General features: G+C 42.6%; 1 long non-coding RNA gene and 1 pseudogene across 1 annotated transcript; one reads left to right on the top strand and one right to left on the bottom strand.

The window, feature by feature from the left end:
- Positions 1 to 1,570: 1,570 nt before the first annotated feature.
- On the top strand, positions 1,571 to 15,623 carry LOC119015897. Its single transcript, XR_005073623.1, has 5 exons — positions 1,571 to 1,743; positions 1,877 to 1,986; positions 2,176 to 2,257; positions 10,527 to 10,584; positions 15,488 to 15,623. It is a non-coding gene; the product is annotated as an uncharacterized LOC119015897 (long non-coding RNA).
- A 422-nt stretch (positions 15,624 to 16,045) lies between these two features.
- Positions 16,046 to 17,972, bottom strand: LOC119015882 (annotated as a pseudogene).
- Between the last annotated feature and the right edge of the window lie 6,737 nt (positions 17,973 to 24,709).

Consider the following 24,709-nt stretch of genomic DNA (forward strand, 5'->3'; position numbering starts at 1 on the left):
AATTAAACATCTGCCAAATTTACAAATGATCGGGACATGATCACTTTCCACCAGAGCATGTGAGCGGAGCTGAGCGGCGAGAATTTCTGCTCCCTGCTTTCGTGGGTTATACCAGACAGCTCCGCTCAAAGAGCGCTCTCCGCTCACCTAAAATGTCATTCAGCTATGGTGAAATCGCTCCACGCTCGCTCAAATTTAAAAGAGGGAGCAATTGCTGACGTTTTCCACTGAATTACGGCTGGGACACACTGCCCGATGTGGCCTAAACTGACATGCAGCGGCTCTGTTGCTGGACAGAGCCTGTCGATTGAAACCCTTTTCAGTTTGTAAAGAACAGTAGATTGTTTTGGGCTGTCACCTCGTCCTCTTTCTGTGTTCTGTCTGTTTGAGCCAGTGGATGGCCTTGTACTGCCATCTAGTGGCCAGTCTTGGAACTGGCACGAAAAGGAACCATCGCTCTGGCCTTTGGATTAAAACCCGCTCTGCGCTCCGACTATATTTCACACACTCCGCTCATATGCCCTGCTTCCCACTGTATACAGATCTATTGTCTCCCACCTAGTAACTGATGCAACTCTGCTGATGCAGTTGTATCAATGGAGGAACAGACTGCCCGACTTGTTCTAAACCATGTGGAACAACCATCATTTAACACAACTAGCTGGTTTTTGTCAATAAAATCTTATACAATTTTCCCATTTCTATTTCTCTTCTTAATTCCCCACAGCTCATTGTAAGCATTAAAATCCCTAACCCACACCACTGGTATACTTATCTTATCCACAATTTCCTGAAAACAACTATCCTCTATACCAGGGGTACTTAAAGGGCCACAAAGATTTCAGAGGTCGGTCAGGCCAGCTATTGTGTTTATTTTCATGTTGGACTAATTGTACAAACAGATGAAATGTCATGACACACATCTTCTATGGCTTCAGTGTGATAAGAATAAGGATGGTAATATGAATTGAATAATAAATAAATAATCAATGAATTAATTCCTTAAATGCTCAATTAAGTAATTAACTAATCGTTTAAATAATTCATCAATCAATTAACAGACTGGCTGATTGATTGTATTTGTGTGAAATTGCAGACTGCCTTCATAAGTGTCTGCTTTTATTTTGAAATCTGTTCTGGCACGGCATTACCGTAATATCGCCTATATACAGGCACTGCAAATTAAGTGGCGGCTAGCTTGACCGGGGATTTCGGAGTGGTGGGTGGCTTGACCGCAGTGAACCCCGGCTGGCGGCCATCGGTCCCTTTCTTAGTGCCAGACTTCGCTCTGTGTCTTGAGTTATCGTTGAGCCACCAGCAGCATCTTTTTAACAATGCCAGGCGGGGGGGGATTGAGGAAGAGACGTCGCCTGCGTCTGCGCAGTGCGACCTGATGCAGCACCCGAAATGAGACTCAGGACTCAGAAATATTGCAAAATAATAATAAGGGACGAAATAACGTTAATACATTTCATCTCGTCTCGTTTTGGTCAACGAAAATAAAAAGATACTTTAGTAGAGGTTTTTTTTGTAAACCACATTTAGTCCCGTTTTTATTCATCAACAATATTGCATTATATATTTGATTATAGTTTTCGTCACATGACCACCATTTATGTTGCGTCTCGTCTCGTTTCCTTCGCGTGATAAAGGTTCGTTGACGACGATATTTAGTCATACTTTTCGCTGATAAAACAGCACTAGAAGGGAAACTGACCTCTTTGCTCGATGGATTAATACACGGTAATACAATATTATATTGTACTGCAGACTATGCAAATGTCAAATTCATTAGGTGTTTTATTTTGCTACTTAATGACCAAATCCCAGATATGCCATTCTATGTATTGATACCTATAAAATTGTCTTCCTACAGATTGCTTGGGGGAACTGGCCCTGAGCCAGCTACCAATGCTACTTCCACCAACAGTGTACAAAGCTGACACCATCAAGGAGTCCAAATTGGCATTTATCGACCATAAGCCTGTAAGTCCCTCTGCATATCTAATGGGAAATGTTATTCATCTAATCACTTGAACCCAGCATCCATATTATAAGACATTTTGTGTAGATGGAAAACAGTGATCCAAGTACACAGCCAACCCAGGTCTAGTTTAATTGGTTAAGACTGTGTTGTTTCTTTTTCCCACAACCAAACCCTACCCCTTTCCTCAGCCTCAACCACTCGGGGAATGGGCCTAAACCCAGCCATCTCACACTTTGGCAGCTGTCACCCAAAAGTTGGTTAGTTACTCAGGTATGTATAGACTCCAAATAACCTGAAACACGCTCCTAAAAACTTTCTGGAACAAGTTTTTTGGCTCTGACAGTGACATTTCACCAAATTTCACAAAAAATTCTACTTTTTTTTTTTATTTTTATAGGTACTAGTGCATTGCCCGTATGAAGCATGTATTCATATAGAAAAGTGGGAGGTTAAGTAGCTTTTTCATGGACGGCCGAATGAGGTTGTGTTTGAAGGTGGGACATCAGGGATATAATTGGCTGTTTTTGACTACTTTTGATTTTACCATTATATTTCACCTTAAAAACTATTTACCTTGCCTTGTTTGGTGTCAGTATTTTCAGCATAACCTCACATGTGTGACTGTACAGTTATTTTTTTCATTTTGACAAACTGTATTAACACTATGGACCTACAATCACAAAATAACATAAAATCAGAGTGGGAAAAACTTAGATTTTTTACTGTGAAAACCACAAATATGTTTAATGAACCAATTGCATTTGTTATAATGCAAATATAAATTGCTGTTTGCTAAATTTGTGCATAAGTTTTTGAAATTTACAAAGTTATATGTAACTATTTACATTTAAATGCAGGCAATGCCTCAGGCTCAGGGTTCCTCAGCTCATTCTCCACATTCAGCAGTCTCCTCCTTGTTTTGACTCACAACACAAAAAAACGACTACACTACACACTAAACAAACTACACTAAACACACGCTATATGTCACAAATCTCTCAGCTCTCAAAACTTGCTATCTCTGTCGACGTCTGTATCACCGCCGGCGTCCCTCAAACACTTCCCCTGTTCCTCAGCAACCAAACTTGCTGCTTTTACCATTTCTTCCTGCACCAGACACAAAGCAAACGTGACAGCAATGTTCGCAAAAAAGCGTGGCAGACATCATTTACCCTAAGTCTGGTTTTGGACATGCCGGTGCATCCAGTCCGTCGACTCGGGAGGTAGGCTGTGGGGTGGGGCTAGCTGCTAGCTACACACGAATATCCACAGATTCCAATTCCACGTTGTTGTCCTTGCATACCTGGATCTCCTCAGACCGGAACAGACTCGGTCCAGACTCGTTTGGTCTCATTAATCCACAACAGTCAGTTTAGATGCACAGAACGGGACCGAACCAGCGGCAAAATCACGGTCCAGCTCATGCTGCTGAAGGTCTAAATCCGCTTGTTTCTTAAGGTATGTCATGGAAGTGAGCTCTACAGTGATTGGCTCTGGCTCTGGTGCACACATGGATATGGTGGCTATGATTAGCAATGCTAGCAGAATTCTCAGGTCAGTCTGATCCTGATCCGCAGAGATGTTTGAGGCAAACGCAGACAGACAGAGATTCCTTGCTTTTTATAGGGAGCTGTATAGACTCCAAATGACCTGAAACATGCTCCTGAACACTTTCTGGAAGAAGTTTTTTAGCTATGACACTTTCACCAAATCCATCACCCATTCATTTCTTATAGAAAATGCGATTTCTCTGAAATCTCCGGAACTGTACGTTGTAGAGACTCAGGGGTGGTGGGCGTGTCTCCACACCAGTCTTGGTCCTGAGTCTCTACGGCCTTCTGTTCCCGAGATGCACACAATTCATGCACAGGAAGTGATGTAGCTCGGTAACGGAATGTCATAGAGACTCAGCAATGGCATTGTTGGAAAGCCCATACATGAAAACCTTCCTAAAAACTCCTAAAAAAAACTTTCTTCCCTCTAAGACATTCCGTTTCACGGCAATATCACAATAACTTTAAACAAGACAATTTATATCCACAAAGTTAAAAAACCCTTAGCATAGCTACCCGATCCTAACCGTAACACCCCCCCCCCCCCCCACACACCCCCGTCATTGCTGGGGTGGACTTTGGGGCTGGGATGGAGCTGGCTCTCTGGTCCTGCCTGCTAAACAACAGCTACATTGGGTGACTTTTAAGGTGTGCCACAGGACATTCTGGGTGAGTAACAATGAAACATTGCTGGTTGCCTTTGGGAGCCCCCCCAAATCAATGCTATAAAAATCTCAACGGTCTAAAAATGGGCACTATAAAATATCTCTACAAATTCACCTCTCTAAAAACAAAAGCCTTGTGTGGCCAGTGTAGAGCAGCATAGGAGGGACACACACCAAAGACCGTACATCTTTGGCTGGAGCTTCCTTGGGTGAGAGTGTCTTGTGGTAATGGGTCGAAACACTCAATGATCCTAAGGCACACAACTGAGGATGTGTCCCAGTGAGCACAGACTTTGCACGTCATCAGTCAAAAGACCCAACTGGTTTTTCGCATCTGGGGCATCGCGGGCCGACGTACTGGCCCACGTTCCCTTAAATCCAGACAACAGGTGCAGATGTCTGTCATGGTGTTATGGGAACATTCCTGCTCCCTCCAGCTTTCATCGAGCTCTTCCTTGCACCCCACCACATTCCCTCCTGGGGCTCTGCATGCCGGACGCACGCAGCCACATCCCCCGATGTGGCCATGTGTTCTCCCAGTGTCTTTGCCGATGGGGGGGAATTACGGTTTAACAGGGGTGCCTGGTTGACTCGTGGGAGCTTGTTGCGGATGACTTGCAATGGTCTCCTGCGCTGTTCTCTACTGAGTACTCTACTTGTGCCCTACAGGCTCCTCCAACTGCTTTCGCTCTCCACTGGTGCAGACCACATGGAGGGGACTGCTGTGGTGTTGGGACGATGACACCTCTGGCACTGTCCCAACTCACTTAGCAAGCAACAATTTTTAAATAGGCCTTAGTCTTATTCTACAAACTCTTAATATCTCCAATACTTTCCCAGTGAGCACAGACTTTGCGCGTCATCAATCGAAAGACCTAACTGTTTTTTTGCTCTTGGGGCATTGCGGGCCGACATATTGGCCCAGCTTCCCTTAAATTCAGACAGTGGGTGGACACAACTGCCATGATGTCTGAGGGCTATTCCTGTTCCCTTCAGGGTGACGGGCAGTGGTCCTCGGCATTGTTCAGAGTAATCCACTTGTGCCGTATCCTGACACGATGACACCTCCGGCACTGTCCCAACTCACTTAGCGAGCAACAATCTCTAATTACTTTTATTTAGCAAACTCAAAATGTCTCCAATGCTGTCTTTGTCTTTGACCTTTCTGTGATTTCTTTCTGTGTTTTGCCGGTCTTCTTGGTCTTAAATATGGCCACACCAGTCAGTTATCCTAACCTCAACCACTCCCCCCTTCACGTCTAACCCCAACCCCTCCTACCTATTCTGACCTGACGTTGGAACTATGGAACTATTTTTTTTTTTTAGCCACTGGACACGCTACTGTGTTTTGGATTTGTCCTGCCATTATGCATGGAGGTTCGCTTAAGGCGTTTCCCCTCTCAACATACTCTTCCTCCATCTATTCTCCTCTCCTCTGTCATGGTTCATGCTGGCAAGTGGGAGGTGAGATGGGGACTAACTTGCGGCAGCCAGCGCCCTGCCTCTGTCTCTCTACCCAAACTATGTTGTCGTTGGTCAGCATAGGGAGAGACACCTAACCCTACTGCACCCTACATTCATGTTTTTTTTTCCTACTGACAGCACTCTGTCACCTCGATCAACAGGGATATGAGTTAAACACGGCCAATGTCACTCCTTTAAGATGACATATTTTATATATTTGTAAATAGTTGAATTGTATATAGTTAGGTAGTTATATTTAGATGTAGTTAAGTTGTAAATAGTTCATTAGGGTTATTTTAGATGGGGTTATAGTTAGATAGGATTAGTTAGATGTCGTTATATTTAGATTTAGTTTGTTGTACAAATTTGTAGTTAGGTTCCTCCAAAGGACTCTGCCTTGCCACACAGGATTTAACTTTGCTTGGTACAGCCGTTCTGGAGAATCCCTGGGATGACGGGGGCCAGACTAAAGAGTCCTACATTTTGCAGTTTGAAAAGCACTTAACAGTTTCACTAACTGTTGACACTTGGACATGACAGCCAGAATGGTAATTTGTCAGCGTTGGCTTCCTTTTCGAGACAACTCTTAAGGCAAACTTCAGAGTTTCCATTTGTAGCTTGCCAAATGGAAGGGGCATTTATGTATGTTAGTGCAGTCACCAAGATGAAGTTTGAGGTTTTTACATTAACCTGATCCCTCACCGTCATCTTCCCTATCACCAAAAAACTGCACCCATCATGCACATCACTTGTTTCGTTAAAGTGCCACACACTTATACCCCTTCCCTTCCTTTACCTTTCCCTAACCCTACCTCCTTCCCCTGGGGCATCCCACCTCAGGTAGTTTAATGAATAATCAGCCAAGCAGGGGGAGTCTTTTGTGTATTTCTAAATATACTTCTTGCTGCCATTACTTTATTCAGACAGGCAGCGTAGAGGTGGAGGTGAACGAGGTGAAGCAGGCACAAAATTTCAATGAAGTAGTGATTGGTTGATGGAGAACGTTGGCCGCTTTTTACTCCTTATCTCTCTCACCTCGATCAACAGGGATATGAGTTAAACACGGCTGACGTTCTCCTTTAAGGTGACATGTCATCATCTTTTGTATATTTGTAAATAGTCAAGTTGTATGTAGTTACATTTAGATGTAGTTATAGTTAGATACAGTTGGTTAGATGTAGTCATAGTTCCATTTAGTTAGTTGTATATAGTTGTAGTTAGGTTCCTCCACATGGACTCTGCCTTGACGTGGCGTGGAAGCTTGAGTGCAGCGGTGATGCTAGGTAATGTCCAGTTGCCTAGCATCACCGATGCCAGACTAAAGAGTCCAACAGATGTGTGACAAAAGGCTTTCTTGCCTTGCACGTGACTTGTATTGACATTGCACTTACAGCCTGACCTGGCCATGTTTACAAACGACACAGTTTTTTTTGTTTTGTTTTTTTCAGGTTGTACATGGTCAGGCTGTCCCATACAAGTGAAGTGAGAAAATGGCGGCCCCTTGTTCAGGTAGCTGGCATAAAATAGGAGGCAATAGCCAGCGTGAGGGTGGGAGTATTCAAATCACTCTAGAGACACTTTTCCTGACTTTTACAAAAAGTTGACTTAGTAGTTGAAAATCACTCTTAGGGGGTGGGGAGACACTCACTTATTAATGCTACCATGTTCATAATTATTGTATGAAAGGAAAGGTTTAGGGTAAGGTTCTGCTATGAGCTTCTGTTCCCTAGCTACGTATGAAAATTTGCTTTCTGTGAAATTGAAACTATCAATTCCAAAATTACTATACGTGCACCCAAGTGTGTGAAAATGTCAAAACTTCTGATGGGCGGTGCCTATCGATCTAACTTAACCCTAACCTACTCAACTTGATAGTGAGGTAACTAATTCACATATCTATTGATAAATTTATTTAGGTCAGTACTGTGAGTGATAAATAGTAGTTTGTGAGGAATATCTGAATTGTTTAATCAGTTTTATTTTGTTGCTGTTGACTATGAATGAGGTGTGTTGTGTGGTTTGAAAAAAATGATTTACCAGTGGAGTTTGCTTACTTTGAGGAGCGCGATTTAAAAGGGATAGTGTGTTTTTTGACGTGGGGTCATATAAAGTACATATCTATAGTCGATCTGTTCTCTACCGTAATCAGCGATCAGCACAGCCTCAGTTTGGAGAAGTAGAGAGCCGCTCCAGCCCAGACGCTCAGCTTTGTACTGCAGTGAACGAGGTCCAGAGAAAAAGAGAAATAAGCCACCTCAAACAAGGCTCAAAGGCTTAAAAAATCTATAGCAATTCAAGTGTACGCTGTATAGAGAAAATTCACACCGCTTTACATCACTGTCAAGACCACCCTTTCTTTTGGAACTACATTTTCTCAACCGTAGAACCTCCGTATCCCTGCGTATTCCTTTTATGGAAAACCACGTGTAGAGCCAGAATGTTTTCATATGTAATTGAATTGTTGAATCAGAGTTTTTTCCCCAACTCAACCAGAGTTGCTAATTGTTGGACCAGAAAAGACTAACATCATGGTTTTGGTGAGATTTGTTTGGTTTCATGTGTTTCATGATGATCTGCATGGTTAGAACTGTTTTTCCATGCAAGTTTGCTGCCTTTGAAGAGCACAATGTAGGCAGGAAAGCCGCATAGAGCCTGCTGCTTGGTGAAATCACTGTTTTCAGTGTACATGAACTAGTTCAAAGTTAAGTTCACAAATTTTAAAATGAACTTGCCACTGCCCACAGGGAACCACAGACAGCAATTATTTTATCAGACCCATATATTAAGTGCATTTGAATTTCAACAAGGTCCAAAATAGTCTATGTAAATATGACAAGAGAGAAAGAGAGAGAGAGAGAGCTCTTGAAAAAGACCATGCCTTTGATTCCTTCCCAAAACATGAAACCACAACAATTTTCATTTTTAAAACAAGAGCATTTATTTGATATTTTTGTTGTTGTTCTTGCAAAGTGTGCTTTAGATCTTGCAGTTTTGTCACTAGAAGCTAGTCTAGCCTTCAGTGATTAAGCTAGCTGCTAGGAGCTGTTTACAAAGTTTGGGTTTTTATAAGTTGGCACAGAGGCTGGAAGAATGCATCGGGTATTGAGTAGGGATCACACCCTAACGATGAGGTGCGAAATGTTGTCTTTCGTAGCCATTCACTGTATCTGTACGAATCATAGTCATTAAAAGATACAAATCCGTAAATCGTAGCAAGCTAGCTAATGCTTAGGTGCCTATGGTACTCGGTAGGTACTCAAGATGACGGCAGTAAGCTAGAAAAAGAGCTTCCTCCTGTAGGTGTCTTGACAGGCCCTCAGCATATCCCTGAGTTCATGCTGCACTCTCCTCACTTCTTCTCTGTCTCCAGACCTGAACATCCTCTTCTTCTTGTTAAGAAGAGCTTTCAGGTCACTGGTAATCCACAGCTTTTTGTTAGGGAAGCAGCGTACAGTCCGGGTTGGCATGGTGGTGTGTTCACAGAACCTGATGTATTCTGTGATGCAGTCAGTCATGCTGAAGCAGGAACATACACACCGATAATTATGGCAGACGTGAATTTCCAGGGCAAATAATAGGGTTGCATCCCCACAGTCAGCAGCTCAATGTCCGGGCTACAGAGACGTTCCTTCACATGTACACGTCCGGGATTACACCACCTCTCCCTTCTTCTTTCCGCTGCTTATCACGTCCCTGTCCACCCGAACAGTGCTGAAGCCAGATACCACCACCCTATGGTCCGGGATGTGTGAGTGGAGCCATGTCTCCGTGAAACACAACACACTGCACATATGATATTCAGTCTGAGTCTTTATCAGCGCAGCGAGCTCGTCAATCTTATTCCCCACCTCACGTTCCCCAGAATGATCGCTGGTACAACCGGTCTATATCTCCTTCTTCGCCATCTGTTTCGCTCCGGCTCTGCAGCCCTGGCGTCTCTTCCACAGCTCCTGCGGGACCTCAGGCCTCGCTCCGGGCAGCACTGCAGGTTTACATGGCACAATCAGCTGGTCGCGGGTGTAAACAGTGCCCTCGCTGCTGTGCTCCTGACCCTCCAATTGCCAGGAATAACAGGAACGGCATAAAAAAAGTGCTGCAAAAGTTTTAAAAAAGAAAGCGTCCATCTTCTCTTAGTCATGAGAAGAGTTGCTAAAATACACAATGAAAATAAGAATAGAAAAACAAAGAAAAAAACACGAAAAGCTTTGACACACCGAAGCTGCTGCAACAGGCTGCCACCTTGTACAGTGCCATTTTGCAGCTATATTTGTTTAGAATCAGAATCAGATTAATTACCAAGAAGAATTTTACACCAACAAGGAATTTGTCTTGGTGAATACGGTGCATGTATTGAAGTCTATGTATTTCTGTCTGTCTGACTGTCTGTCTGTCTTTTTGTCAGTTTGTCCAACTGTCTGGCTGTCTGTTGGTCTGTACTGGTCTTGCTGGAGAGTGTGGCTCCTCCTTGATTTTCTGCTGCAGGAGTCAGAAGAAGACATCCACAAAGAACATATTTCATCATGTCTGGGTTATTCTGGAAGAATTTATACTATTTGGAATTGGTTAGAAAGTGTTGGAGGAAAAGTGGAAGGGTTAGTTATTTAGTTTAAATATGCACAATCATAATTTGGACTCTGAAAGTTTTCTTTTGAAATTAACTTGTGAATTTTCTGGGCTCAACCAAAGGGTTCTTTCTTTCTTTCTTTCTTTCTTTCTTTCTTTCTTTCTTTCTTTCTTTCTTTCTTTCAATAACAGAATGACTGAAGGTCTTCAAGGTTAAGGAGTGATTTTCAGAGGGTCACATGTTCTCAATCAGAAGACAAATATTTGTCTCATGTGACCTTTATTTCTTAACAGGAAGAAGGAATGGAAGTTGATGCTCCTCCAGATCCACCTCCACCTCTGCCTGGACATGGTAAGAATTATGCATGAGACTGTGGTTTCCTCTGAGGCCCTGTCTATATGGGTCTTTTTTCCCTCCATTTTCCTCGGCATCGTTTCAAGAATATTTGCATACAGACCGATCCGCTGAAAACGACTGAAAACGCTGTAGTTCATATTCCAGGCCTATGGGTGGCAATTGAAATTCACCAAAAACTTGGAAGAAGCATGCGCAAAAAGCCTGCAGGCTGTATACAAACAACCGACAATGAGGTTAAACTGCTGCTCCAACTCACACACGACTACAAGGCGTGTTGAGCCACATTTTGTAATAACGGTGCATTTTGTAATAAACGTCCAAAATGTAATAACTTTTTCATTTCATTTTGTAATAAAGCCGCATTTTGTAATGAACTGCTGCGTTTTGTAATAAACTGCCCCAATGCATTTTGTAATAAATTTTGCCGCATTATGTAATAAGTTATTACATTTTGAGAAGATTATTACAAAATGCACTTGCAACTTTTTTATTTTCTAGGAAATGTAATAACATGGTGCATTATGTAATAATACCTATTATTGTTGTTTGTTAAACAATGAATTTATACAAGAGTGACTTTTGTTGTTTTTTATGCAATTTCCCTTAGAGCTATGTAGCCCAATAAATCTATGTATGACAGAATACTCCAAATATAACTTTAGTTGCCTATTTGAAGTGTACATAAACTTTGCAGATCTTAATTAATTTGGATAACAAATAACTTGCTGTTTTGCGCTAAAATGGTTTAAGATGAATGCCAAACTTTACAGTTCCAAGCTGTTTCAAAGCTTGCCTCTCTGTTCACCCCTCTCATGTGTTATTCCGTGGGTAGATCTTCATTGTGAACAACAGCTTTGATAGTTGTGCTTCACCCTTCACTGTAAGTCTAATTACGTAGTTTAACTTACTAATTCACTTCTTCCTAGTTTAGCCATATGGAGAATGTTGGATAAGAGAGCATTACCTTCCCTGTGTGAAGTCACTGAAAACCATTGGCTGAATGAGTGAAGCTGAATACCTAACATTCCATGCTATGAATTAACACAGTCATAAATAGTAAGCATCGAAATAGCTATTAAAAGGCTAAAAATGTTACAACAGGTGTGAAAACAATAAATTTGTTAAAACCTTGTTTTTCAGTATTCCTACAAAAGCAGTGACCTCTTTAATGATAGCACCCTTTATTGAGACAAATCTAGGGCTATAACATAAGATCAACATTCATAAAACAATTTGAATTATGGTACTGTGATGCTGCAGGTGGTGGTGGGTTATCAAAATTGTAATAATTAAAATGCCTTCTTAAATATTAATTCAAGATAAAATATTTTAGTACTTGAAATGAAATTCCACAAATAAAATAAAAGTGCAAAAAAAGGGCACAAAATGCAGTTTAGTTTTGGGAGTTTAGGTCTGCTAATTATAACCCTGACCTGCACCCTGCTGGGGCTCATTGTAGGCCATGGACAAAAGCAAGCAATGACCGAGGAAATGTACAATGTCATAGATCACAAGTTGAGAGGAGAGTTTCATGTTCCAGTTGCTGAACACACAAGAATTCAACAAAATGCCTTGGTGCGTCTCTGGAGAAATCAAGGGGTCTATTCTCTCAGTGAGGATGGGCAGACACTGCTGTGTGCCGGCAAGCCAGTCATGCTACAGTCTAATGTTGATTGTGTTGTTAAAAAGGGTCTAGATGATACTAAGGGTTCTGGAGCAAGAAAGTTGAGCAAACGACTGAAAATGCATCATAGTGGCATAAGTGAAAGAAAGGTGCAGGAAATCTTGAACAAAACTGAGTGGTACCAACTTCAAAATGCAAAGTTTCTGAATAAGCCCCCTTTGATGACCATTCAAGCCAAAGAAGTGCAAGATCGACACCAAATTGACCTATTGGACATGGGAAAAATGAAAATTAGTTATGGTCAGGCTTTATACCGTTACATTCTCACAGTGATGGATGTGTTCAGTCGTTACATGTGGCTGAAACCATTGAAAAGAAAAAGTAGTGTTGAAATTGCCAAACACCTTACCAAGATTTATCGTGAACATGGACCACCCAAAGTATTACAACATGACAAAGGGACTGAGTTTAAAGGGGCGGTGAAAATTCTAATGACATCTCTGCAAGTGAAAATAATTGAAAGTTCAGCATATCATCCACAAAGCCAAGGAAAGGTTGAGAGGACACATAGGAGGCTAAGAAAGAAGATCATGTATGATCTGGTGAAATTTCAAGGGAACGGAGTTAACTGGGTCAAGCACCTACCTGTATATTCAAGAGTGCTAAATGAGGATCTTAAAGAAGTTTTAGGCTGGAGGTCTCCATTTGAAGTATACTATGGAAGAAAAAGCAACAGCATAAGGCATCCTTTATGCGGTTCTCCATCTTCTGTTCGTAAGGAATCTGTGAGGAATCAACATTCAACTTTACCATCCTTGAGACATCGAGAAAAATTTGATACTAAACGAAAAAGGGTGAGAAGAATGGCACGGAAGGCCTCTGAGCACTGTGCTAAACTAATGATCAAGCGTGCATTCAAACAAAACCTATCACAACACTACAATGTTAAGGACGCTGTTTTGGTCAGTATGAGGGATGGTGCCCATCGAGTCTCCAAAAAGTATCACGTAAGGCGTGGTACAATTGTGAAAAAAAAATCGAAAGCTCTCAAAATACAAAGTGAGTTTTAGGGACCCAAAGACCCTCCGACAAACACAAAAATGGTTCTTCGTGTCGGATATAACTAGTGCGACCCAGCTGCGAAAAAGACACACTCTAAAAAACCCAAGACAGCACCATCAAAGAGAGGCCTAAACCCACTTTTGTTTCAGTACACACACACAGACAGACTAGAGGCATTTATGTCCATGGAGTTAAGCATTCGCTATGACCCTGACCCAGATGGAAATTGTCAGTTTGCAGCCATGGCTGACCAGCTATCCACCCTTGGAATATTTAGATCACCAGAAAGCTTAAGAGATGAAATTGTCCAAGACCTCAGGAATTATCCATACAATGGAAATGGAACACTCTTGTTCAACTTTGTCAAGGGCAATGACTGGGATGGATACTTGGAAAGAATGGCCCAAACTGGAACCTATGGTGACCACATTACATTGCAAAGAGCATCTGAAATTTTCCAGGTCCAGTTTCTTGTAATTTCCTCTCTTGGAATCAATGCCTCAACTATTGTTTCAGAGTCAAACATATATTGTCACAACAATCCAGTGCTAGTACTTGGTCATGTGGCAGAGGGGCATGGAGAACATTATCTGAGTTTGGAGGGACCAGTGACACCATTTACAGAGCATGTTTTGGATGCTCAAGCAGGACAGTTATATGACAACAACACACTTTCACCTCTGCAGCCTGCCTCACCAGATGAGTCTGACCCACCTATCCAGCCTGCCTCACCAGATGAGTCTGACCCACCTATCCAGCCTGCCTCACCAGATGAGTCTGACTCACCTATCCAGCCTGCCTCACCAGATGAGTCTGACCCACCTATCCAGCCTGCCTCACCAGATGAGTCTGACCCACCTATCCAGCCTGCCTCACCAGATGAGTCTGACCCACCTATCCAGCCTGCCTCACCAGATGAGTCTGACTCACCTATCCAGCCTGGTGGTGTGGCATTAAAACTCAAGGAGCTGTTTGGGAAACATTCCAAGTGGTTTATGGCTTGGCTGGTAATTAGACATATTAGACATGGACAATTTGAAATTACGCATATATTTTGGAAATAGAAATGTTGTTGTTTGTTTAGCCTTTTGAGGCAATTTCATATTTGTTTAAAATTGATCTTAGTGGAGAAATTTGCTGGTCACAGCAGCTCTCTAAACAAGCAGAAGACACTTACGTTGTTTAAGGTAGAACTTATATTCATTGGTTCATTATTATTTTAAATTGACCGCAAGCCTGCATGTGTTGGTTGCATTTATTGTTGTTGAAAGGCTCTATAAATGCATAAATGAAGCTGTTCTTTACCTATTCATCAGCGTTTCTATTTTGTATGTGCATATGTTAATGTTTACAAATGGATTAAATTTTGATACCCAGAGTTTTGTTCTGTATTACAAGAAGCATAATAAGGTTTGTTGGATGTTTATAACTATTCTTGATGCGGTTTTGGTATCCAATAAAAAAAATCTGGAATTTACAGAATATTCTCTGTTAATGCAACCTTTGAATAGTGTACTGATAGTAATTGCTAAGTACTGCTACTAGGCTAATACAGTGATACTAATAATAGGCCTAGCTTTTACAAATACTTTAAAGTAAAATAAAATACAATTAACAAACTAATAAACTATGCTTTAGAATTGTTATCACGTAATGCACCATGTTATTACATTTTCTAGAGAATAGAAAAGTTGCAAGTGCATTTTTTAATAATCTTCTCAAAATGTAATAACTTATTACATAATGCGGCAAAATTTATTACAAAATGCGTTGGGGCAGTTTATTACAAAATGCGGCAGTTTATAACAAAATGCGGCTTTATTACAAAATGAAATGAAAAAGTTATTACATTTTGGATGTTTATTACAAAATGCACCGTTATTACAAAATGTGGCTCAACAAGGCGCGTAAGTTGCAAGAAAGACGAACACAAGCAGTAGTCTGCCATTGTTGTTGTTATGAGGCGTCGCGGGCTTCAGAGGTCAGAGGTTGAGAGGTGGGGCGATGACAAAATAATGGAAAACGTGAGTTTACACAAAAGAGCATTTTCATATGGACAGGGTGTGAGTGAGGGCTTAGCTCCATGCCCTGAAGATCACCTCTGTATTCCTATACAAAACGTCCACATGACAAATTGTTTAAGTGTTGACTTGAGCAACAAAAAACAAATCTGATACTGAAGAATAATCCTTTTCCATATTTAACCAAAAGGGAAAAAAAAGGAAGAAGCAGAAGAAGAAGGAAAAAGTGGAGGGGTCGTATGACATTCCCCATGCCCATAATGTGGAAGGAGGAGGGATCTTCTGATGGGACCATGATCATGGAGAGAGAAGAAGAAATCAAAGAGATGGAACAAGAAATTTAAATAATAAATTACATTAAATGTTCAACCACGTTGCTGTTGTCATCTGCATTTTTGTTGAATATTAAAAGATGCTTGTTAACGTCAGATATGAAACCTACACATCTAATAGGTACGGTGGCCAGGAGGTGCAAACCAAAATTACAAAATGTGAAACACTTTTACCAAGCTTGAGACAAATGTACATTTCAGAAAATACATTTACTCTTGTCGGGAGCGACAGATGAAGTCATTCATTGTAGATTTCAAAATGGACTCTGAATTGAACTCAGTGTCCCAGAATTCCCCATTCTTCACACCTAGGTGCAAAATGCAGGTTTGAGCTGCTATTGGTCAGGGTGACAGGTAGTCAAAACCCCAGAGCATACATTGTTCTCTCTCTCTCTCACTCGACGCCCTCCACTTCTTCAACTTCGGATCTTCAAGCTCTCCTCTCCACCTCCCCCCACAGGGCTGCCTGCCCTCAAGCTCTCTTCTTCTGGGCCCAACAAGCTGTAGAGAGCTGCAAGCTGCACTGGCAACACGCCCAAAGAACTTCTCCTCACTGCAGCGACACGAGGTCCTGCCAATTTGAGGATCTGAGGAACACCCAGCAGGTTAGCACTGAGCTGCTATCCTTGAATTTAGACTTTAGACTTTAGACATGTATTTATCCCACACTGGGGAAATTTACTCATCACAATAGCAGGTGAACGAACATACAGACATACAATGAGTACAGGACTCATACCGTGCACAGCAAGAACAGCTTTCTTCCCAATCTTCTCCTGCAACCACCAGCACCTTCTCTTCAAAGACTTAGGAGTAGTGTGTTCATTACTTGCCTCACTTTACTAATTTAGTAAATTTAAGTCAAAATCCAACCAAGCATGACAACACAGCACATGTCCACCCACAATATATATTTACCAGATGTTCCTGCCCCTACCCGTGCATCACTATTTATGCAGCCCAGGTGGGCAGTTTGGCTGAAAAATGTATCACAATATAATAAGTGTTTCATATCAGTCGACATCAATAATTATTGATTTTATTTTTACCTATTTTAAATAAGAAAAAAGGGTGACCACAGGGGAGATTTTTGGAAAAATTGAATTTCACGATCAGCTTCAGGTCCTCCTGCTCCTGCTGTCAAAGCCTCTTCAGACGCTCACGCTCAGCTCTCTCACTCTCTCGCTTTGCCCCTCCGACTGCTGAGCCTCGTTCCCAAATCAACTGAAGTTTAGGACTTTAGGATTTTAATTGATGCTGAGGATGGAGCAAAAGGGTTTTTGCCACCGAATGGGTCTCCTGGGCCCTTTTTACTCTGAAACAGGTCGATAGTGTCACCGCCGAAGGGTTGGAAGGGGTCACATGGTTTGGAAGGCTGTGTCAGCTGTGCCAGACATGCTCACTGGTGTATTCTTACCACTGGGTGGTAGAGCTGGCGTGTCATTCTTTCTGCTGAATGGGTCATCCACAAACACTGACTTTTGGTAGTCTGGCAGCCAGCTGGCCCTGCCTTCAAAGGGGTCTCTGGGCTTTAACATGTGGCTGAAGTCTGCAAATCCAGCAGAGCTGTTACTGCTGCTACTGAACGAACTGCTGCCAAACGAGTCCAAAGTGCCAAACAGGTCTTGTTAAATAATAGCTGATGCTCCAGTGTGTTGAATTTCGTGGCAACTAGTGGTGAGGTTGCAGACAGCAAACAACTAAACAGCCTGTCTCGCTCTTCCCCTTGATGACCACTGGTCCTTTTGGTTTAGGGTTGCTTGAAGAGAAAAGGTCACTGCTTGTCAAGTGACTGGTTTGCTTAGAGGGTAATGTGGTACTTTTACTGAAGGGGTCTGGTGTGGACAAGGGATCAATCTTCGTGGTCTTGAAGAAACCCTCTGATGAAGCCTTGAATGGATCTGTCTCTTTGAATGGGGCTCCTCCAAAAGGATCTGTGGCTGCTGATGGCTGCTTTGTAAAATGGTCACCTTGGAAAAGGTCTGTTTTGAAGAGGTCTTAAGAGTGGAAAGGGTCAGGGGGAAGCTCCTGAGGCTGGCTGTTAATCACCAAGGCTTCACTTTGAACGGATCCTCCATGGCTGGAAAACGTCCATTCTCTCTGTCACTGAAGCCCTCGCTCATGTCAGCCAGGTTGGTCATACTGCCGCCATGTGTTCCATTCAAGGTACTGTTGTACTGCTCAATGCTGGCTGTCCTGAATCTGGGACAGTTTACTACGATCCTGGTTGATCTCATTCTGCGTGGCCTTCAGAGACCTGATGATGGTCTCCAGTTGGATCCTGCCAGCAGCCAGGCTCTGCTCCAGCTGGTTCTCCTCCTGCTGCAGTCGGCCCAGGTCACATCTCTCTCTCTCTCTCTCTCTCTCTCTCTCTCTCTCTCTCTCTCTCTCTCTCTCTACACATCCATCTGTCTCTCTCTCTCTCTCTCTACACATCCATCTGTCTCTCTCTGTCTCTCTCTCTCTCTCTCTACACATCCATCTGTCTCTCTCTCTCTACACACATCCATCTCTCTCTCTCTCTCTCTCTACACACATCCATCTCTCTCTCTCTCTCTCTCTCTCTCTCTCTCTCTCTCTCTCTCTCTCTCTCTCTGTCTCTCTCTACACACACATCCATCTGTCTCTCTCTCTCTCTCTCTACACATCCATCTGTCTCTCTCTCTCTCAGGTGACACTGCAGGAGCTCCACACTGCCACCATGAGCCTGCAGAGTGGCAGAGCTCCAGGCATGGACGACCTTCCTGCTGACTTTTATAAGTCTTTCTACTCCACAATAGGACCAGATCTGCTAGAGGTGATAAATGAAAGCCTGGAGCCTGGCAAACTGCCTCTGAGCTGCAGGAGGGCTGCAGTGACCCTGCTACCTTAAAAGGGAGACCTGCAAGAACTTAAAAACTGGAGGCCGGTCTCATTGCTGTGCACAGATGATAAGATCCTGTCCAAAGCTCTGGCCCTTAGACTGAGAGAGGTGATGGTGTCCATCATCCACCCTGACCAGACCTACTGTGTGCCCGGCAGGCTCATCAGTGACTACGTCACTTTAATTCGTAATAGTGACATTGCGAGGGTTCTGAAAATGAATGGCGGGCTGAGCACACCATTTGAGATCCAGAGAGGGGTAAGGCAGGGCTGCTCTCTCTCTGGGATGTTATATTCGGTAGCCATCGAGCCTCTGCTCCACTAACTAAGAGCTAAACTTACAGGTGTGTGTTTCCCCCGGCGTCCCGTGTCTTTTAAACTGTCTGTGTACGCGGATGATCTCATTGTTTCGGTTAATTCACAACAAGATATTGACATTTTAACTGACACTGTGAGAAATTTTGGTTTTATTTCATCTGCTAGAGTGACACACAAACACACATGCAGTGTAGAGGAGATGGGTGAAGGGGCTGCCACTCATGCTACGGTGCCCAGAGAGCAGTGTTGGTCTGTGCCTTGCTCAAGGGCACCTTAACAACACCCAGAATGTGAACTAGCGCTCTCCAACTGCCACATCATACTTTTTGTGGTCCAAGTGGGACTTGAACCAGCAACCGCCCCCAAGCCAAGCCCTTACGTCCTGAGCTGTTGCCGCCCCAGTTAGAGTATAAGAAAATAAGAAAGCTGGTAGTCTCATAGTTGACAAAACATTTCTGCAGCTTCACAGCAAGCATTGTCCTGAACAACTGACCTGTTTTACAGTTTTTGTCTAATGCTGAAACACTAAAAGTGGCTGTTAAGTATCACAACCTCTAACTTTGGTGACCATGCCCTAAACAAAAGCGCCAACTTATGCTTTGCACATATGCACATATGCTTTGCACTGTGTTTGAAATTCTCCAACACACTTGTTGCAAAACACAATGAACTGTTTTTTACATGACACATTGTTCAAAAGGGAAATCTCATGCAATCATTGGGAAAACACATCGATTTAAAATACAAAACACAACTAAAATTGGAAAAGCACACAGACTCACACACAAAAACATTTCAAATCTAATTGCAGACCAATCAGTCTACGCCATAGCACTACAAATACACCTGATGTGAGCTCAGCTCCTTTGTGCCAACTTTGGAAACATGGAGGCAGAAAATGGAAGAGGGAGAGTAAGAGCAGCAGCAGGACGACGAAGAGGACGAAGAAGAGGAGCAGGCAACAGTGACACTGCATCACCACTCCATCCTCAGTCCCTGCAACACAGCAATCATTATTCACTTTGTGTGTCCATGTGTCGATCCACTGAAGAAGGGTTAACACATTTGCAAGTGCTGCCTTGTGCTCTGCTGAGACAGTGATGATGAAAACCGAGTGGAACCCAGTTTGTTTAAGCAGGTTAAAGCGATCAAGAAAAACGGTAAAAAAATAAAAAAATGAAAATAAAAACAAAAGCAAAACAAGACTTTTGGCTGTGTGAAGCTATACTGAAGCAGCTAGCTAGCTGCTAATGTCAGCATACTAACATGCTCACACTGCAAAAAGCTAAAATGTTGGTGCTTCAGGTTACCCACCTCAGTTTAGCATCTTAGCAATCTAACATTTGCTAAATAGGGCTTAAACAAAGGTATAGCTGAGGCGGATGTTAATAGGAACCATTTGTGTTGTCATGTGAAGAAAACACCAAGCATTATATTGTCGCAGCATTCAAGACCCTCACCCTGAGTGTGATGATGGAGGACAGGGTCAGTTTTTGTTCTGTTTTGCTTCATTGTTTTTGTACCTTGAGAATGGAGGTCTGGTGGCCATGTTTTTGGGGAATTAGTTTGGCAAATTTGGTTACAGTTTATTTCTTTTTTAGGGAAGGGAGTCTGGGGCCTACGGCTCATTGCACGGCTGGCCTGGACTCTCTTCATTCTTATGTTTCTGTTTTTCCAGACCTCTCTGGTAGTGTTAATTATTGGTTGGTTTAATTTTCGTTAATAAAATCTTGGGTCTTGCATATAAATTCGGGTTGTGAATCTTTAATATATTTATGGCCACAGAATGAGCCGGCTTTATGTTGTGACTGTAACATATTTGGGGGCTCATCAAACAATTGTGATTATGTTGAAATAGTTTGTTGCTACTGTCGGGTGCCGTGCCTCAGACTTAGTTCTTGATCGGGTTCATGTGGGGGTACTGCCCGAGTTGTGATTTTGATTTGGTCACTATGGAGTTTGACCTGGAGAAGTTTTTGGGAAATCCAACTTGTGAGAAGTTGGAAACTTCTCAAATATCTCAAATTGATTGCTGAAAAGCTTGAAATTTCTGTTAGTAAGCAGGACAGAAAGCAAGTCATTAAAGATCAGCTGTTGTCCGTTTTGGTCGAGCGGGGAGTGCTGTCAGCTGATGAGGGCGCACGTGTCGTTAAGTCTGAGGCAGGTGGGGCTGATCAGGTGAAACTGAAGGAACTTGAGGTGGAATTGTGGAGATTAGATCTCCGGGAGAAGGAAATGCAGTGCATCCTTGAGGTAAAGAGATTAGAGGAAGAAACTAAACGTGTCTTACATTCAAAAGAATTAGGACTTAGTGTGGTGGGATCTCCGGTTCCACAAAAGTCATCGCAGCAGTTAGTGGGCATTGATGTGAGGGGTAATATTCGTCTGGTTCCAGTGTTTCGTGAGAAGGATGTGGATACATATTTTATCCTATTCAGCGGGTTGCCACAACATTAAAATGGCCTAAAAATGTGTGGACACCCCTGTTGCAGTGCGCACTGATCGGGAGAGCTCAGGAGGTTTACACAGATTTGTCTCCTGATAATAGCCTTGATTATGAGAAAGTTAAAGCTTGTATTTTGAGAGCATATGAGCTGGTGCCAGAGGCTTATCGCCAGAAGTTTTGCAGGCTTAAGAAATTAGAGTCGCACATATACGCTGAGTTTTCCCGTGAGAAAGAGATGTTGTTTGATAAGTGGTGTTCAGCACAAGGGGTTAAAACTTTGGAAGATCTTAAAGGCTTAGTGCTTATGGAGGAGTTTAACAACTGCTTGCCTGAGAGAGTTGCTACTTATTTGAGTGAGCAGAAGGCTGTGAAGCTTTCTGATGCGGCTATTCTTGCGGATGATTTTGTGCTTACTCATAAGTCTGTGTTCTGTGAGACGTCTGTGCCAGTGAACATTAATGATAACCGGTTGATGGAAGATTCAAGCGTTTATGGCATGCCTTTTAAGTCCAGTGGGTCCAGCAGTGCAGAAGGGAGGCTTATAGTTGACCAGAGTACTCGGGAGAGCCCAGTATGTTTTTATTGTAAGAAGCGTGGACACATTGTGGCATATTGTTACGCTTTGCATGAGGACAAGAGGCCTGTGAAAACTGTTGCTCTTATCAGAACAGACAGTCCTGTCTGTGAGGTAACCCCAGTGTCTGGTCAGTCTGAGCTTAAAGTTTTTGCTCCGTTCCTTATGGATGGTGTTGTGTCCTTAACTGAGGAGAGTGACAAGATACCAATAACGATACTGAGGGACACTGCTGCATCACAGTCCTTTTTTTTTGAGCAGCATGTTGCCTTCTTCTCCTGAAACTGCTGTGGATTCTGATGTTGTTTTCCGGGGTTTTGAAATGTGGTATTTGGATGCACCTGTACACGTTATTTACCTTGAGTCAGGTCTGGTTAAAGGTCCAGTAGCGGTGGGCGTTCGCCCATCCTTTCCAACTGAGGGTGTGGACTTTATTTTGGGGAATGATTTGGCAGGGGGTAAAATACTGGTGAAGCCTGAGGTGACAGTAGTTCCTGTGGCAGCAAAGAATCCAGATAAACTAGCTCGGGAATATCCCGAAGTGTTCTCGGCCTGTACTGTAACCTGTGCCATGTCCAAACGTGGGCTGGTGAGCAAAGATGTCATAGATTTGTCTGACAGGTGAATGATGAATGATGAGTTGAGCTAGTCTGATGAGTAGTGTCCGTCTAGTAGTTTCCCAGTAGATGATGGTGACGTGGTGGCATTAAATCTTGGTGGTATGTCTATGGCACATGAACAGCTGGTGCTTGAGCAGAAAGCGGATGCTGAGCTGTCACCACTGTTTGACAGTACTGTGGGAGCTGAAGAGAAAGTGCCCATTTCTCTCTTTCTTTAATCAAGTGAATGATTTTTTTAATTGTAAACAACATTTTAGAGAAGTATCAGTCTGGCTTTAGGACGAACCACAGTACTGAGACAGCCCTTTTAAAGATTTTAAACGACATCAGGTGCAACTTAGATAACCATAAACTCACAGTCTTGGTACTGCTGGATCTAACCGCTGCCTTCGATACAGTAGACCATCACATTTTATTAAATAGACTGAAGAACCTGGTCGGCCTCTCTGGTACTGTTCTTGACTGGTTCGTTTCTTACCTCACAGACCGACACTTCTTTGTAAGTATGGATACATGTTCCTCAGAAACCCACAAAATAAAGTGTGGGGTTCCCCAAGGGTCAATTTTAGGTCCAACTCTTTTTAATCTGTACATGCTTCCCCTTGGGGACGTCATCAGGAGGCATCAGCTTTCATAGTTATGCTGATGATACGCAACTGTACATCGCTGTGTCTCCTGATGACACAGGGCCTATTGATGTCCTTTTTAACTGCATTTTAGATATCAAGACATGGATGGCAGCACATTTCCTACAGCTTAACCAGGACAAAACAGAGGTTTTACTCATTGGTCCTGAAGGCCTGAAAGAGAAACTTTTACCAAAGTTAAAGGATTTTAAACCATCACAATCTGTAAAAAATCTGGGTGTGATTTTTGACTCTGAGCTCAGTTTTATTCTACACATCAAAAATATAACAAAGATAGGTTTTTACCATCTTAAGAATATAGCCAGAGTCGTTTAGACTACTGTAATGCTCTGTTCTCTGGCCTTCCCAAAAAGAGCATTTCGAACTACAGTTAATACAAAACTCAGCTGCACGAGTGCTGACGAGGACCAGAGGGCGGGAGCACATTACACCGGTTTTAAAGTCACTTCACTGGCTCCCCGTGTGTTTCAGGATTGATTTTAAGGTTCTTTTACTAGTTTTTAAATGTCTTAACGGTCTCGGGCCTTCTTATTTATCTGACCTGCTTTTACTCTATCAGCCCCGCGGACCCTGAGGTCCTCCGGCACCGGCCCTTTAACCACCACAGGTTAGTTCAACAAAGCACGGGGAGGCGACTTTCTGTTGTTATGGCTTTTAATTGATTTATGAATTATTTTTAATTCCTTTTATGCTGTTTTAGCCTCTATGCTTTTATGCTTCAGTCCCTCACATTGAAATCTTCCTCCTGCAGCCTGGATATTTTACCAGCAGGGTTCTTCAAAAAAGTTTCAGACTGCATGATTCCAGATCTGCTACAGATTGTTAACATGTCTCTTCTCTCAGGTGTCTTCCCCCAAGCCATGAAGACTGCAGTCATTAAACCACTCCTGAAGAAAAGAAATCCAGTAATGAATGACTATAGGCCCATTTCAAACCTCCCAATTTTAAGTAAAATAATTGAAAAAGCTCTTTCTCAACAGCTGAACAATTACTTAATAATAAATGGCTGTTTTGATGTTTTTCAATAGGATTGCGACCACATCACAGCACTGAGACAGCTCTTGTCAATGTCCTCAACGACATTCATTCAAACACAGACAGCGGTCTTATTATTACTGGATCTCAGTGCTGCGTTTGACACAGTCGACCATAATATACCACTGGACCGACTGGAAAACTGGGTTGGACTCTCTGGTACAACACAATATTGGTTTAAATCTTATTTGAATAAGAGAGATTACTTTGTGTCTATTGGTGATTACACATCTGAATGGATGAAAATGACAAGCGGAGTACCCCAGGGCTCCATTCTGGGGCCTCTACTATTCAACACTTACATGCTTCCTCTAGCTCAGATAATGGAAAACAATGAAATTTGCTACCGTAGTTATGCAGATGACACACAAATTTATATAACCATAACACCAGGGGACTATAATCCCATACATACCCTGAGTAGATGCATTGAACAAATCAATGATTGGATGTGTCAGAGTTTTCTCCAGTCAAACAAAGATGAGACTGAAATAATTGTTTTTGGATCTGAGGAAGAACGACTTAAAGTCTCTGCTCTCTCGAGTTTTTAGCCTTTATGCTTTTATGTTTTAGTCTCT

The sequence above is a fragment of the Acanthopagrus latus genome, unplaced genomic scaffold, assembly GCF_904848185.1.
Source record: "Acanthopagrus latus isolate v.2019 unplaced genomic scaffold, fAcaLat1.1, whole genome shotgun sequence".
NCBI lineage: Eukaryota > Metazoa > Chordata > Actinopteri > Spariformes > Sparidae > Acanthopagrus > Acanthopagrus latus.